This window comes from Leguminivora glycinivorella, chromosome 22 (genome assembly GCF_023078275.1).
Source record: "Leguminivora glycinivorella isolate SPB_JAAS2020 chromosome 22, LegGlyc_1.1, whole genome shotgun sequence".
In the NCBI taxonomy this organism is placed as follows: Eukaryota; Metazoa; Arthropoda; class Insecta; order Lepidoptera; family Tortricidae; genus Leguminivora; species Leguminivora glycinivorella.
Genome location: NC_062992.1, coordinates 13,673,294 through 13,685,826, shown reverse-complemented (window position 1 = coordinate 13,685,826; position 12,533 = coordinate 13,673,294). Strand labels below are relative to the sequence as shown.

The 12,533-nt window shown below is 36.1% G+C and overlaps 1 protein-coding gene across 1 annotated transcript in view; it reads right to left on the bottom strand.

Moving 5' to 3' along the window:
* The window catches only part of LOC125237706 (neuropilin and tolloid-like protein 2), a 357,896-nt gene that overhangs the window by 203,479 nt on the left and 141,884 nt on the right, over positions 1-12,533 (bottom strand). The window lies entirely within an intron of this gene.

The following is a 12,533-nucleotide window of genomic DNA, read 5'->3' as shown; positions in this document are numbered from 1 at the left end:
TGAAATGAGCTCGACGCTGTTTTTGTAGCATATGTATTTAGAAATAAGGTTCAAAATGACATTGAAAACGAAAAATCGTTAAAAATCACATAGCGAATTTTGCACGCGCAGCGACGATTTGTAGATTGGCGTTAAGTGTCACTTTCGACCCATAAATCTATGTCAAAAGTGGCTGTGGTTGACTGGTAGAGAATGCCTTAAGGCATTAAGTCCGCCATTTGTACTTCTTTTTTTTATTGTGCAATAAAGTTTAAATAAATAAATAAAAGTGACACTTCCAAATCTTAGTTTTAAAACATGACTTTTGACATTGAGGATCAGAAACAGATCGAATTACTACAATTTGAATCGGCAGACAATGAAAATACATTCAGGTTAAACTTCATTCGTTCAGTTGGAACTGAAGTTAGTTCCATCTCTCCACGTAAAGTCAGCAACGACATCTTGCCCAACGAAGCACGAAATAATATCTGGCACAATATTATCGAAGATACGTGAAGGTACGTTAATATTTCGTGTTTGCTATCTCATCATATCGACCAATGAGTTCGAAACTAATGTGCGAAATGTCATTTGATATATTATGTGCCAGTCGCTTTTCGGTGATCCTTCACCGAACCACCGGTGATCACCGGTGATCGTGAGGAAACCGGACTAATCCCAATAAGGCCTAGTTCCCATTCGGGTTGGAAGGTCAGATGGCAACAGGCTATAATAGTATATTACGTACGACGTTTTCAGTACAGATGGCCATTCGAAGTTTCGACCTGACGTATAATGAACCACTTCTCGCATTAGAGCGTAAAAAAGACCTTTTCGCACGTGTATCGTACGATGTTTTTCAGTACAGATGGCTCTCCGAAGTTTCGATTTGAAATTTAATTTATCGCAACTCGTTTCGACCTTCCTTTTTTTCGCACTTGTATCGTAATGTACTATTATTTTAAGTACAGGCAAGTTCCCCATTGCTAATCCATCATCATTGAATGAAATAAAAACTATGGAAACGCGTATAATTTACAATAGGCTAGTTTCCTACTTAGTCAAATCAAGTTCTTTTTACGAACTGTCAAAACGATTTGCTAATATGGAATTACTAAGAAATACTGAGGAGTGACGTCACAGTCAATTAATTTACTTTACATTTGTCTCTTTGACTTATTAAATATAAATTATGTTTAAACATAACTACTGTCCATATTTTTCTTCTAATTATGTGGTGCTTTATTTCGTGCACTGCATATAACATTTTATTTTTCCCCTCACTAGCTCCTTTAATACCAGCGGGTAAAAACGCATTTTATCCACTAGTGCGTAGTAGTAGATCCTTGAATAAAGTCAAATTAACTGCTTTAAAATTGATAAAAGTATGTGAATCTAGTAATAAAGATGATTTACCACCTGTGGAACTACTGGAAGCAGTGATAAACGCATTTTTTGCGTTGTAGTTTCCTCGCTATAGTGAGGGGAAAAGTTTTGTGTTACACTCGGGTGCAAATGTATTTTACTTCTCGTGTGTTAAAAAACTCGCAAGTTCAGGATTCTATTCTCGAACCACTTGCTTCTCTCGTGGTTCAACTATAGAATCCTTTCACTTCCTCGTTTTCCAATTCCACACTCGGCGATAAAATACAACTTTGCCCCCTTGTATAACAAATAACTATTAATTTAAGTATAGGAAACTAATAAGCCTATTCGTTTTTTTCGAACACTTTACAGCATTTGTGGTAAACGGTTGACTCTGTGGGTCTCGAGTGACGGGAGATATAATCCGTTTTCATAGCTATTAACCCCCGACGCAAAAACGATGGGGTGAGGTGTAGGTACACACACACATACGTACTTAGACCACCCACGAAGGATAGGTATGTAGGTTGCATCAGCTAACCTTGGCCTACATTGTACATTTCCAATAACCAAGGCGATAGCGATAGGGATAGCGATAGGGATAGCGATAGCGATAGGGATAGCGATAGCGATAGGGATAGCGATAGCCATAGCGTTAGCGATAGCTATAGCGATAGCGATAGCGATAGGGATAGAGATAGGGATACGGATACGGATACGGAAACGGATACGGATAAGGATACGGATAATATGGGTATCGTTAGAGGGATACGGATAATCGGTCGGCGGTCTCTTACAATCAAAGTGCTCTAAGACGATCGTTGTTTGCTTGCTTGAAGATTACGTTTGCGATAAGTATAAGCATGGTGCATTACAAGTAGTGCACCTGCATCTGTAATCCGATATACCTGTAACTTGATATTATATGCATTTAATTATAATTCTATTTTCTATTAAACTATGTCAAGGTTAATCTTACACATGACTGCACATGAACAAAGAACTAACATAGTATATAAGGGAAACCATTTACTTTAATAAAGGATTCTATACTGGACAGTCACGTCTTTCACTACTCTCCCGTAACGCCTCCAACGCCGTACACTTCAGGGGTGTTATAAGTTTCACATCTCTGTCTATCTGTCTGTCTGTGTGTGTGTGTCTGTCTGTGGCATCATAGCTCCCAAACGGATGAACCGATTAAGATTCAGTTTTTTTTTGTTTGAACACTATGTCGGGGGTTTTTTCAAAATTTTAATTTTGTATTTCATGAGTAACTATCGCGGTAACCAAATACAATATTATGTATTTATGTATATTTGTACAGACACAGAAAATACTCTTTTATTAAAGGTATTTGACTAAAATGCAGCTGACTGTACGGACAGCAGTCGGTACTGACCAAGGTAAGCAGGTTACACGTCTGGTTCAATTTAAACTTTTGATCAAACTTCGAATCTCGAATAGAACTTAGGAGTGAGATACGTTTTAGGCAAACTTTTCAATTACAATACCTACAATAGGTACCTACACTCATGCCTGTTTCCCAGAGGGGTAGAGATCATGGATTTCCATTTGCTACGATCCTGCCAAACCACTTTCGCTTCTAACTTAAAAAATAATGTTTTCAAAGGTATCTTCGTTATGATTTGGGGGGATTAATCATAGGAATATTATATAACATAGTGTTTGTTCAACATTAGGTATTATTCATACACCGTGTTTTTATTTAATTCCGTTAACTTCGGCATATAGTTAGGTCCATTATAGGAAACAAACTGGCACGATTAGTTTCTTAAATTTTAATTTTTTCAGAAAAAAAACAGCACAGCTATTGAACTAACATCTTTCGCAGGTGTATGGTATTTTTCAGAAAAATATTACGAATTAAAAAAACCGGCCAAGAGCGTGTCGGGCCACGCTCAGTGTAGGGTTCCGTAGTTTTCCGTATTTTTCTCAAAACTATTGAACCTATCAAGTTCAAAACAATTTTCCTAGAAAGTATTTATAAAGTTCTACTTTTGTGATTTTTTTCATATTTTTTAAACATATGGTTCAAAAGTTAGAGGGGGGGGAGGACGCACTTTTTTTCATTTAGGAGCGATTATTTCCGAAAATATGAATATTATCAAAAAACGATCTGAGTAAACCCTTATTCATTTTTTAATACCTACCCAACAATATATCACACGTTGGGGTTGGAATGAAAAAAAATATCAGCCCCCACTTTACATGTAGGGGGGGTACCCTAATAAAACATTTTTTTCCATTTATTTTTAACAAGCAGAAACGTCTGCTAACGATTCTAAACATTTTTATATTAAAGGAAAAAATGAAAAAATTTACGCTTCCGGCTAGACCTCACCCCAAGACGTGTGTACATAAGGAAAGGCATGGAAAGATTTGCGATGTCCGGCGTGGCTTCCGTAGCTCAATTCTGCCGTCCTAAGGTAAAAGGCAGCTATTCGACATTTTGCCGAAATTGACTTATTGTAATATTCGTAATGTACAGGTTAAGCTGCATCGACCACTTTTTTCCGTTTTTCGATATGTTGCCTAGTTTCCGAGAAAATTTCTCTAAAAAGGCAGTATTTGCACTAATTTTCCAAGATTTCCTAGCCAAAAAAGCAGCTATTTAACAAAACTAAGCTAAATCAACGTATATGCAGATATACGTTTTTTTACGCTCTGGTTAGGTTGACATGTTATCCAGTATTACTAGCCTAAAAGTACGTAAAAGTGAAAAACTAGGCTAAAAATACGTACAAGACGTTATACGTAGTTTTAGCGTAGGATTTTGATCAATTTTTAAACTGATACTAGTCTAAAAAAGCGTATATACATTTTTTCTGTAAAAAATGTCAAATACGTCATTTAAGCCTAGTATCGCTCGATTGTTTTACAACACAATATTAGTCTATAAAAACGAATAAGTGTTATACGTTCTTCTTATTTTGTATGGGTGTCATATTAAACGTAAAAAAACTTTTAAAATGAGTGAAAGTGCTGCAAACTAGCCTATAAAACAGTATATGCTCCAACCTTTGTCAATCCACCCGCCAGCCGAAAGATACTTTATGCTATGGAAAAGCCATCAGTGACGAGCTGCGAGCACCGGCGCAGCTTGTGGCTGACAGTGCGAGAGCGCAGCTGGCTTTTTTCGCGCGAAATATTGATCGAAACCAAACGAAGTTAGGAAAAATACTGAATGATTGCATTTTTGATACGTTTTAACAATAATAACTATTGTTTACATTTCCTACATCATTTCTATTGTCATTTTTATTCGAGATACGTTTGTATCTCGAATAAAATTGTATTATTAAATGTTTATTTAACTCGATTTTCAGATATTATTGCTCGAAAGCAAATACGTCTTTTTAGCGTAGTTTGCGGTGGGAAAGTTGTTCGTATATAGTTTTTTTTGCAGCAAACACTATATGAGGTATATTAATATTCCACGGTTTAAGTATTTAACGTTATCCTTTTTGGTTTAATTTACAGTAAAACAAGTAAATAATTTGCAATTAATGAATGAGAACGTTAGAGATGAATGTTGATATAGAGAGGGAGGGGTAAATCCAAACAACGATGAATGGATTATGTGAAATAGGATATTAGAGAGAAAGATATGAGTGTTGAGATGACGAAAGAGGAGAATGAAAGAGGAAGACCTGTTCTACCTACCCCACATAAAATGAGATAAGGGTATGAGGAATAAGAAGGAGAAGTATTGGCAGTAGTCTACATTTTCAACTATGTTTTATTTTACAACATGGAATATTAATATGAATATAATAGGAAATTGAATATGAAAATAACCATATTTTTGATAACCAGTATCAAAAAGCATAGGCATGTTCGTGTGAAAGTTAGGCCTATATAATAAATTTACGGGGTCATCTGCCACTGTTTCCAGAAAATCCATTAAATGACTATTTTGTTGTAGTCGAATTCAATTTATGACTAATTATTTTGATTGACTTTGATTTTGATACTCTCTATAAACTTTTGGATCGCAATTTTTGTATTGTAACATTGTTGAAGATTTTTATGGTTACTAATCCAGTCATTTCTGAATTGCTCGATGTTATCTGTTTCTTAGCTTAATTCATTTCAGGGTAGTTCGACGGATTTAATGTTTTCGCAACAAACTCGACATCATTCTCTTGATACCAGACCGGTACTTGGCGAGCATAGTGAAAAGCAGCTTAATCGGACCAGAAGAATATTTGATCCCTGTACTTTCATATACTTAAGCAGAACCTGCTTATGAAGGCATTCCTTCTTGTAAATCTAGGAATGTAAGTTTCCTTAAACAAAAAACGAATGGACAAATTGCTTGCCAAACCACTTTTTGCCCAAATTTTTCGCAAAAAATCATTTTATCGTAGGTATTTGAACCCTATCAGAGGTTGAGGTACCTCTTGGTCGTTTAAATTCCGAGCTCAAGTTTTGACGGGAGATTCCTGAGTTTGGATGCGTTTTGGATGTATTTGTTTCATGTATATAACCAGCCGCAGTGAATGACGCTCTTTAGCTTACTGAACTATTACTACATATTCGCACAATCTCTAATAGAAATTGGTAAAATTGTTTTTTGTTTGCAAACTGTTCGTCACATAATAATTATATTATCTTTTTCTCTAAATTTTTTTATAGAAAAGAGCCAGGTTTTTGGAGCGACCATGAAATTCTTCTAAACTGTATGTATAATTCATGCGAAACCATTTGGTAGTAGGTAGTGTAAACTGCTTTCTAACTCACATCTTGTGCGGCCAATTTCATAGTCATCCAAATCCTTTGCAGATAGATTGGTCACAATTAAAACCCGTTGTTGTTCTACCTCTCATCTTGGCATTAAAATTACATAATTATAATTTATTTTGCCTCCAATTCTCAGAAATGACGCGATAGATTGACATATGACATATGATATAAAAATTGACCCTTTTTTCAAAGCAAAATAACAAATTGACCTTTTTTATCATTACTTATTAACTTGTTTCCATTAGCAACGTAAGAAAGTTTCCACAAAACTCCGAATTAGTACACGTATGTTTAGTATATAGACGGCACTCTTATCATCTAGGCTTTGAGGAAAAATGACGATTAGATACTAATAATTGACTACTTACTGACTAATTTAAAAGAGCAGGTATTATTGTACTGTAAAAGTTTATTATATTATATTTATCACTATCCAAAAAGAATCGATAGATCTAGTTTTTTTTTTAAGTAAATAGGGACAGAATGGCGTTTTCTTGTTTATTTAATACATACGTTTTTAAACGACGTATTTGCATTTTGTTCCAATTTCTTCCAAATATACTAATCTATAAAGCCGTATATACGATTTTTTTGATAGTATGCGTTCTTTTAGACTAGCAGTACAGTCGAAAATCTGGAAAACTCACTAGGATACTAATTAAAAAGGCCGAATAACTACGATACTGCCTTTAACTTAGAATCTCGAGTGCTAGATGGGCATTGTTGCTAAGCAATAAGATAGTATGTGATTATATACGGCGTTATAGCCTAGTTTAAGAGAAAATCCTAGATTAGAACACCGTATAAAGCATGTTTTACCGCTTTCTTGACTAGTAATATCTACCATTTTTGAAGCTTAATACTATGCAAAAAGGCTTTTATCGAATTAAAAAAAAACCAGTCGCTGTACAAACACACAAATAATGTCTAAAATAAGTAAACACTTATACCTACTATATACAGAAAGAAATAATGAAAAAAGTTAATCCGTTTTGTAGAAATTCAAAAAAGAAGGTTTTTTGCGATTATCTCAAAACTAGCTTTTGTCGAATAGCTGCCTTTTACCTTAGGACGGCAGAATTGGTTAAGAGCCTTGCACGGATTGCAAATGATGCGGGTTCAAGTCCCGCCGGAAGCGTAAATTTTTCCATTTTTTCCTTTAATATAAAAATGTTTTTTTTTCCATTTTTTATTTTTGCACTTTGTTGGCGTGATTGATATACATATTGGTACCAAATTTCAGCTTTCTAGTGCTAACAGTTACTGATATTATCCGCGGACGGACGGACGGACGGACGGACGGACGGACGGACGGACAGACGGACAGACAGACATGGCGAAACTATAAGGGTTCCTAGTTGACTACGGAACCCTAAAAAAACTAACTGTGCTATTCTGTTTCCTATAATGGACCTAACTTTATGGGGAAGTTATTATAGGAAGTTAACGGAATTCAATAAAAACACGGTGCAACTAAAATTAAAACTAAAGTACTTTTGTTTACATTGTCATCTAAATGTTCAGATTAAATCATGTAGGTATTTCTTTTTATTTAAAAATATTAGACAGGTCGACTCGTCGCGGAGATAGGCGGTAACTGTGAGGTAGCCGAGAACGGGAGGCACTTTCAGCGGGGAGCGGGAGTGGCCATACTGTACGATAGTACTCTTTATTATACTGTGGTCAAGTTTCTCAAAAAAACAACTGTACTACTGTGCCCTAGTATACCTTACGCTACTAAATTAACCCATTACCCTTTTCACTCAACACCCTAAACCACATTAAGTTAGCAGACAAATCAAGTACAATCATAAATTATCCCACTTGATACGACGTCAACGTCATGGCACGCGATAAATTGACGTCATTAGACGTCATGACGCAGATTACATAAGTGAGTTTTGTCATAAGACTCATAAGTAAGTCGTTATTAACAATTAGTTATTTGACTTCGTATCAGTACCTAAGGGCAAAGTTTTTTTTCATTGGGGGCCAAAATATTAAGAGATTTTAGGAGTGAGCCAGATTTGACACCAAAAATATTTTTTTCAGTACAGATGGTCGTTTTTTTTACGCACTAGTTCGAGAAGTGGTTCATTATATGCCAGATCAAAACTTCGGAGGCTCATCTGTACTGAAAAACGTCGTACGATACACGTGCGAAAAGGAAATTCGTAACTCGTGTCGATTTCAAACACTCTCTTCGGTCGTGTTTCAATTTATCGCCACTCGTTTCGAACTTCCTTTTTTACGCACTTGTATCGTAATGTACTATTTTACTACAGTGCAGCAGTGTTAGATATATGAAATACTCTTTATTGGCACACCTCAGCAAAAGATACAGAAATAAACACCGGGCAAGAGCGTGTCGGGCCATGCTCAGTGGAGGGTTCCGTAGTTTTGCGTATTTTTCTCAAAAACTACTAAACCTATCAAGTTGAAAACGATTTTCCTAGATAGTCTTTATAAAGTTCTACTTTTGTGATTTTTTTCATATTTTATAAACATATGGTTCGAAAGTTAGGGGGGGCACACTTTTTTTTCCTTTAGGAGCGATTATTTCCGAAAATATTAATATTATCAAAAAACGATTTGCGTAAACCCTTATTGATTTTTATAGTTATTTGTTATACAAGGGGGCAAAGTTGTATTTTAACGCCGAGTGTGGAATTGAAAAACGAGCAAGTGAAAGGATTCTATAGTTGAACCACGATCGAAGCGAGTGGTTCGAGAATAGAATCCTGAACTTGCGAGTTTTTTAACACACGAGAAGTAAAATACATTTGCACCCGAGTGTAACACAAAACTTTTCCCCTCACTACAGCGAGGAAACTATATCGCAAAAAATGCGTTTATCACTGCTTCCAGTAGTTCCACAGGTGGTCAATCATCTTTATTACTAGATTCACCTACTTTTATCAATTTTAAAGCAGTTAATTTCACTTTATTCAAGGTCAAATTACTTTACCCACTAGTGGATAAAATGGGTTTTTACCCGCTGGTATTAAAGGACAAAACACGTGTTTCCGAGCTAGTGAGGGGAAAAATACCTATCCATCAATATACCTATCAAAGTTGGGCTTGGAATGAAAAAAAAATCAGTCCCCACTTTGCATGTAGGGGGGGGTACCCTAAAAAAACATTTTTTTTTCATTTTTTCTTTTACCACTTTGTTGGCGTGATTGATATACATATTAATACCAAATTTCAGCTTTCTAGTGCTAACGGTCACTGAGATTATTCGCGGACGGACGGACGGACAGACAGACATGGCGAAATTATAAGGGTTCCTAGTTTACTACGGAACCCTAAAAAGATACAGCGGAGACAAAACAAATGATGACAAATAAAGGCAGACAATAGGCGGTCTTTTCGCTAATGAGCGATCTCTACCAGACAACCTTTGGGTAGCGGAAATAAAAAAAAAACATATATAATAATTTCTATACATAATCATCGTCATTTCAGCCATTAATTGCCCACTACCAGGCGCGTAGCCATATCACACATTATTTTGAAGGACCGGTGACAGGCTGAATAGGAACAGTCACATAACAGTTATGATTTTATACCTTGTCACATTAACGTCTTGTTTGAAATGTCATACGAAATTGTCAAACGACTAAAAGTGACAAGGTACCAAAATCATCACTTATTTATGCTGGTGACTGAACATTTCTTTCGCGCACTGAGAGAAATTTGCATTGTGAATTTAACAAGTTCGACTTGTTGCGGTTTATCCCTTTGAATCAGCCAAACCTATGTGTACAAGACGGTACATAATAATTATATGTAATGACATCTGTCAAAGCGTTCAGTACAGAACTTACCGCATACCTAGCACAGCGTGCTAGCGGTTGAACTTAATAGATTAAGCTTATAAAAGTTGTAGTAGTTAGAAAAGTGGAAATACAGTTCTTCATTCAATAATAATTTTATGTTTTATTCAGTGCCTAACAATATGTGTCAGGTTGTTTTTATAAAATCGACTTGTTGATTCAAATATATTGCCGATTCAAATGACAAGTAGCTTGTTGTTTGAACCAAAGAGCACGTAGGCGCTATTTAACCAAAAAACTTGTTGAACGAACATGAAAACTGGTTGTATTTTCTCTCAGTGCGGTCCGGTTATACTTCCTCGTTGTCCGAATTCTACAAAAAGGTAGGCGCGAAGTGTAAGCTCCCTTTAGAAAATTTTAATTTCGCACCTTCTTAGGGTTCCGTATACTCAACTAGGAACTCCTATACTTTCACCATGTCTGTCTGTCCGTTCGCGGATAATCTCAGTGACCGTTAGCACTAGAAACCTGTTTTTAGGGTTCCGTACCTCAAAAGGAAAAAACGGAACCCTTATAGGATCACTTTGTTCTCCGTCTGTCCGTCCGTCCGTCTGTCAAGACCCTTTTTCTCAGGAACGCGTGGAGGTATGAAGCTGAAATTTATATCAATTACTCAGGTCTACTGTCCCTTGAAGCTGTGAAAAAATCAAACTTTTAAGCCAACGCAATCAAAAGATACAGCCGTTTATGCCGCAAATTTTCGACACTTGCAAGGGAATCAAAACCTACAGGGTGCTTCCCGTGAACTCAGAATCTTGAAATTTGGTACGAAGCAACGTCTTATAGCATAGATAAAGGAAAAATTACGAAAACCATAAATTTTTAGTTACATCACATAATATATTTTTTTTTAATAATTTTAACCTTACTACCCATTTCCTCATAAACGCGTAGAGGTATTAAATTGAAATTCATACCAAATACTCAGGTCTATAATACCTTTAAGCTGTAACAAAATCAAACTTCTATGTCAACGCAATCAAAAGAAACAGCAATTTAAGCTGCATATTTTGAAACTCGCAAGTACTCGCAAGGGAATCAAAACCTAAAGGGTACTTCCAGTCGAGCTAGAATCTTGAAATTTGGCATGAAGCAACGTTTTATAGCACACATAAAGGAAAAATTCCGAAAACCTTAAATTTTTAGTTACATTACAAAATATATATTTTTTAATAAATATAAACTTATTACTTTTTTCCTCATGAACGCGTAGAGCTATCAAGTTGAAATTCATATCAAATGCAGGTTTGTACGGAACCCTCGGTGCGCGAGTCCGACTCGCACTTGGCCGGTTTTTTTTTTGTTTGAATAGGTAGGCGTTTGACCACGATCATAGGTATATCACATCCGACGATAAACTGGTAAAATTTCTAATGACAAACTTGTATGACCCGCTATATAAATGTGTTCATTAGTACCGTTGGTAGGTGTGTATGTGATTTTTTACTTGAAATTTTACAAAATATTTGAAATAACGTCAAACTTCTATGAAATCATGACATCTCAAACCATCATGACTGTCAAAACTGTTGTCAACTTAGCTTGACAAGACTTTATTTGGGAAAAATTAGAAAAAATCATGATGAGGGCTACGACATCTCTAGTGACGTATCTTATTGCATTTAATAATCTGTGACCGCGTTCCGCCATCTTGTTATTCTGACATCTTATTTATTGCCGCCATTTTGTGGTGTGAAATTACTTTTAATATTTGTAAATGTGGTATTTCAGTTACATTTAATAAAATATTCATGAAATTTGACGAACTTGGAATGGTTATTGTGTAATAATGATGTTTTCGGTACAGATGGTGTTTTTTTTACGCACTAGTGCGAGAAGTGGTTCATTATATGCCAGGTCGAAACTTCGGAGGCTCATCTGTACTGAAAAACGTCGTACGATACGTACGATACGGTCGTGTTTTAATTTATCGCCACTCGTTTCGAACTTCCTTTTTTACGCACTTGTATCGTAATGTACTATTTCAGTACAGATGGTGTTTTTCTTACGCACTAGTGCGAGAAGTGGTTCATTATATGCCAGGTCAAAACTTCGGATGGCCATCTGTAGGTACCTACTAAAACGGACAGACAGACGGACAGAGTCGCACCATAAGGGTTCCTGTTTGTACCTTTTTGGTACGGAACCCTAAAAACGTCGTACGATACACGTGCGAAAAGGAAGTTCGAAACGAGTGGCGATAAATTAAAACACGACCGAAGGGAGTGTTTTAAATCGACAGGAGTTACGAAATTCCTTTTCGCACGTGTGTCGTGTATCGTACGACGTTTTTCAGTGCAGATGAGCCTCCGAAGTTTCGACCTGGCATATAATGAACCACTTCTCGAACTAGTGCGTAAAAAAGCGTAATTCTGAGATAAGTTTTCTGGAATTCTACATTATAGATGTTTGAGTTTTGGGTCAAATTAAAAATTTAATTAGGTCGAGAGTACTTCAGTAATTTTTTCCCGTATTTCCACATACCTGACCCTATAGCACAACTTGTCTTGTCGCGCGCGAGTCCAAACATCAAGCGCGACTTCAAGTATGGACTCGCGCGCGACATTGCAAGTTGTG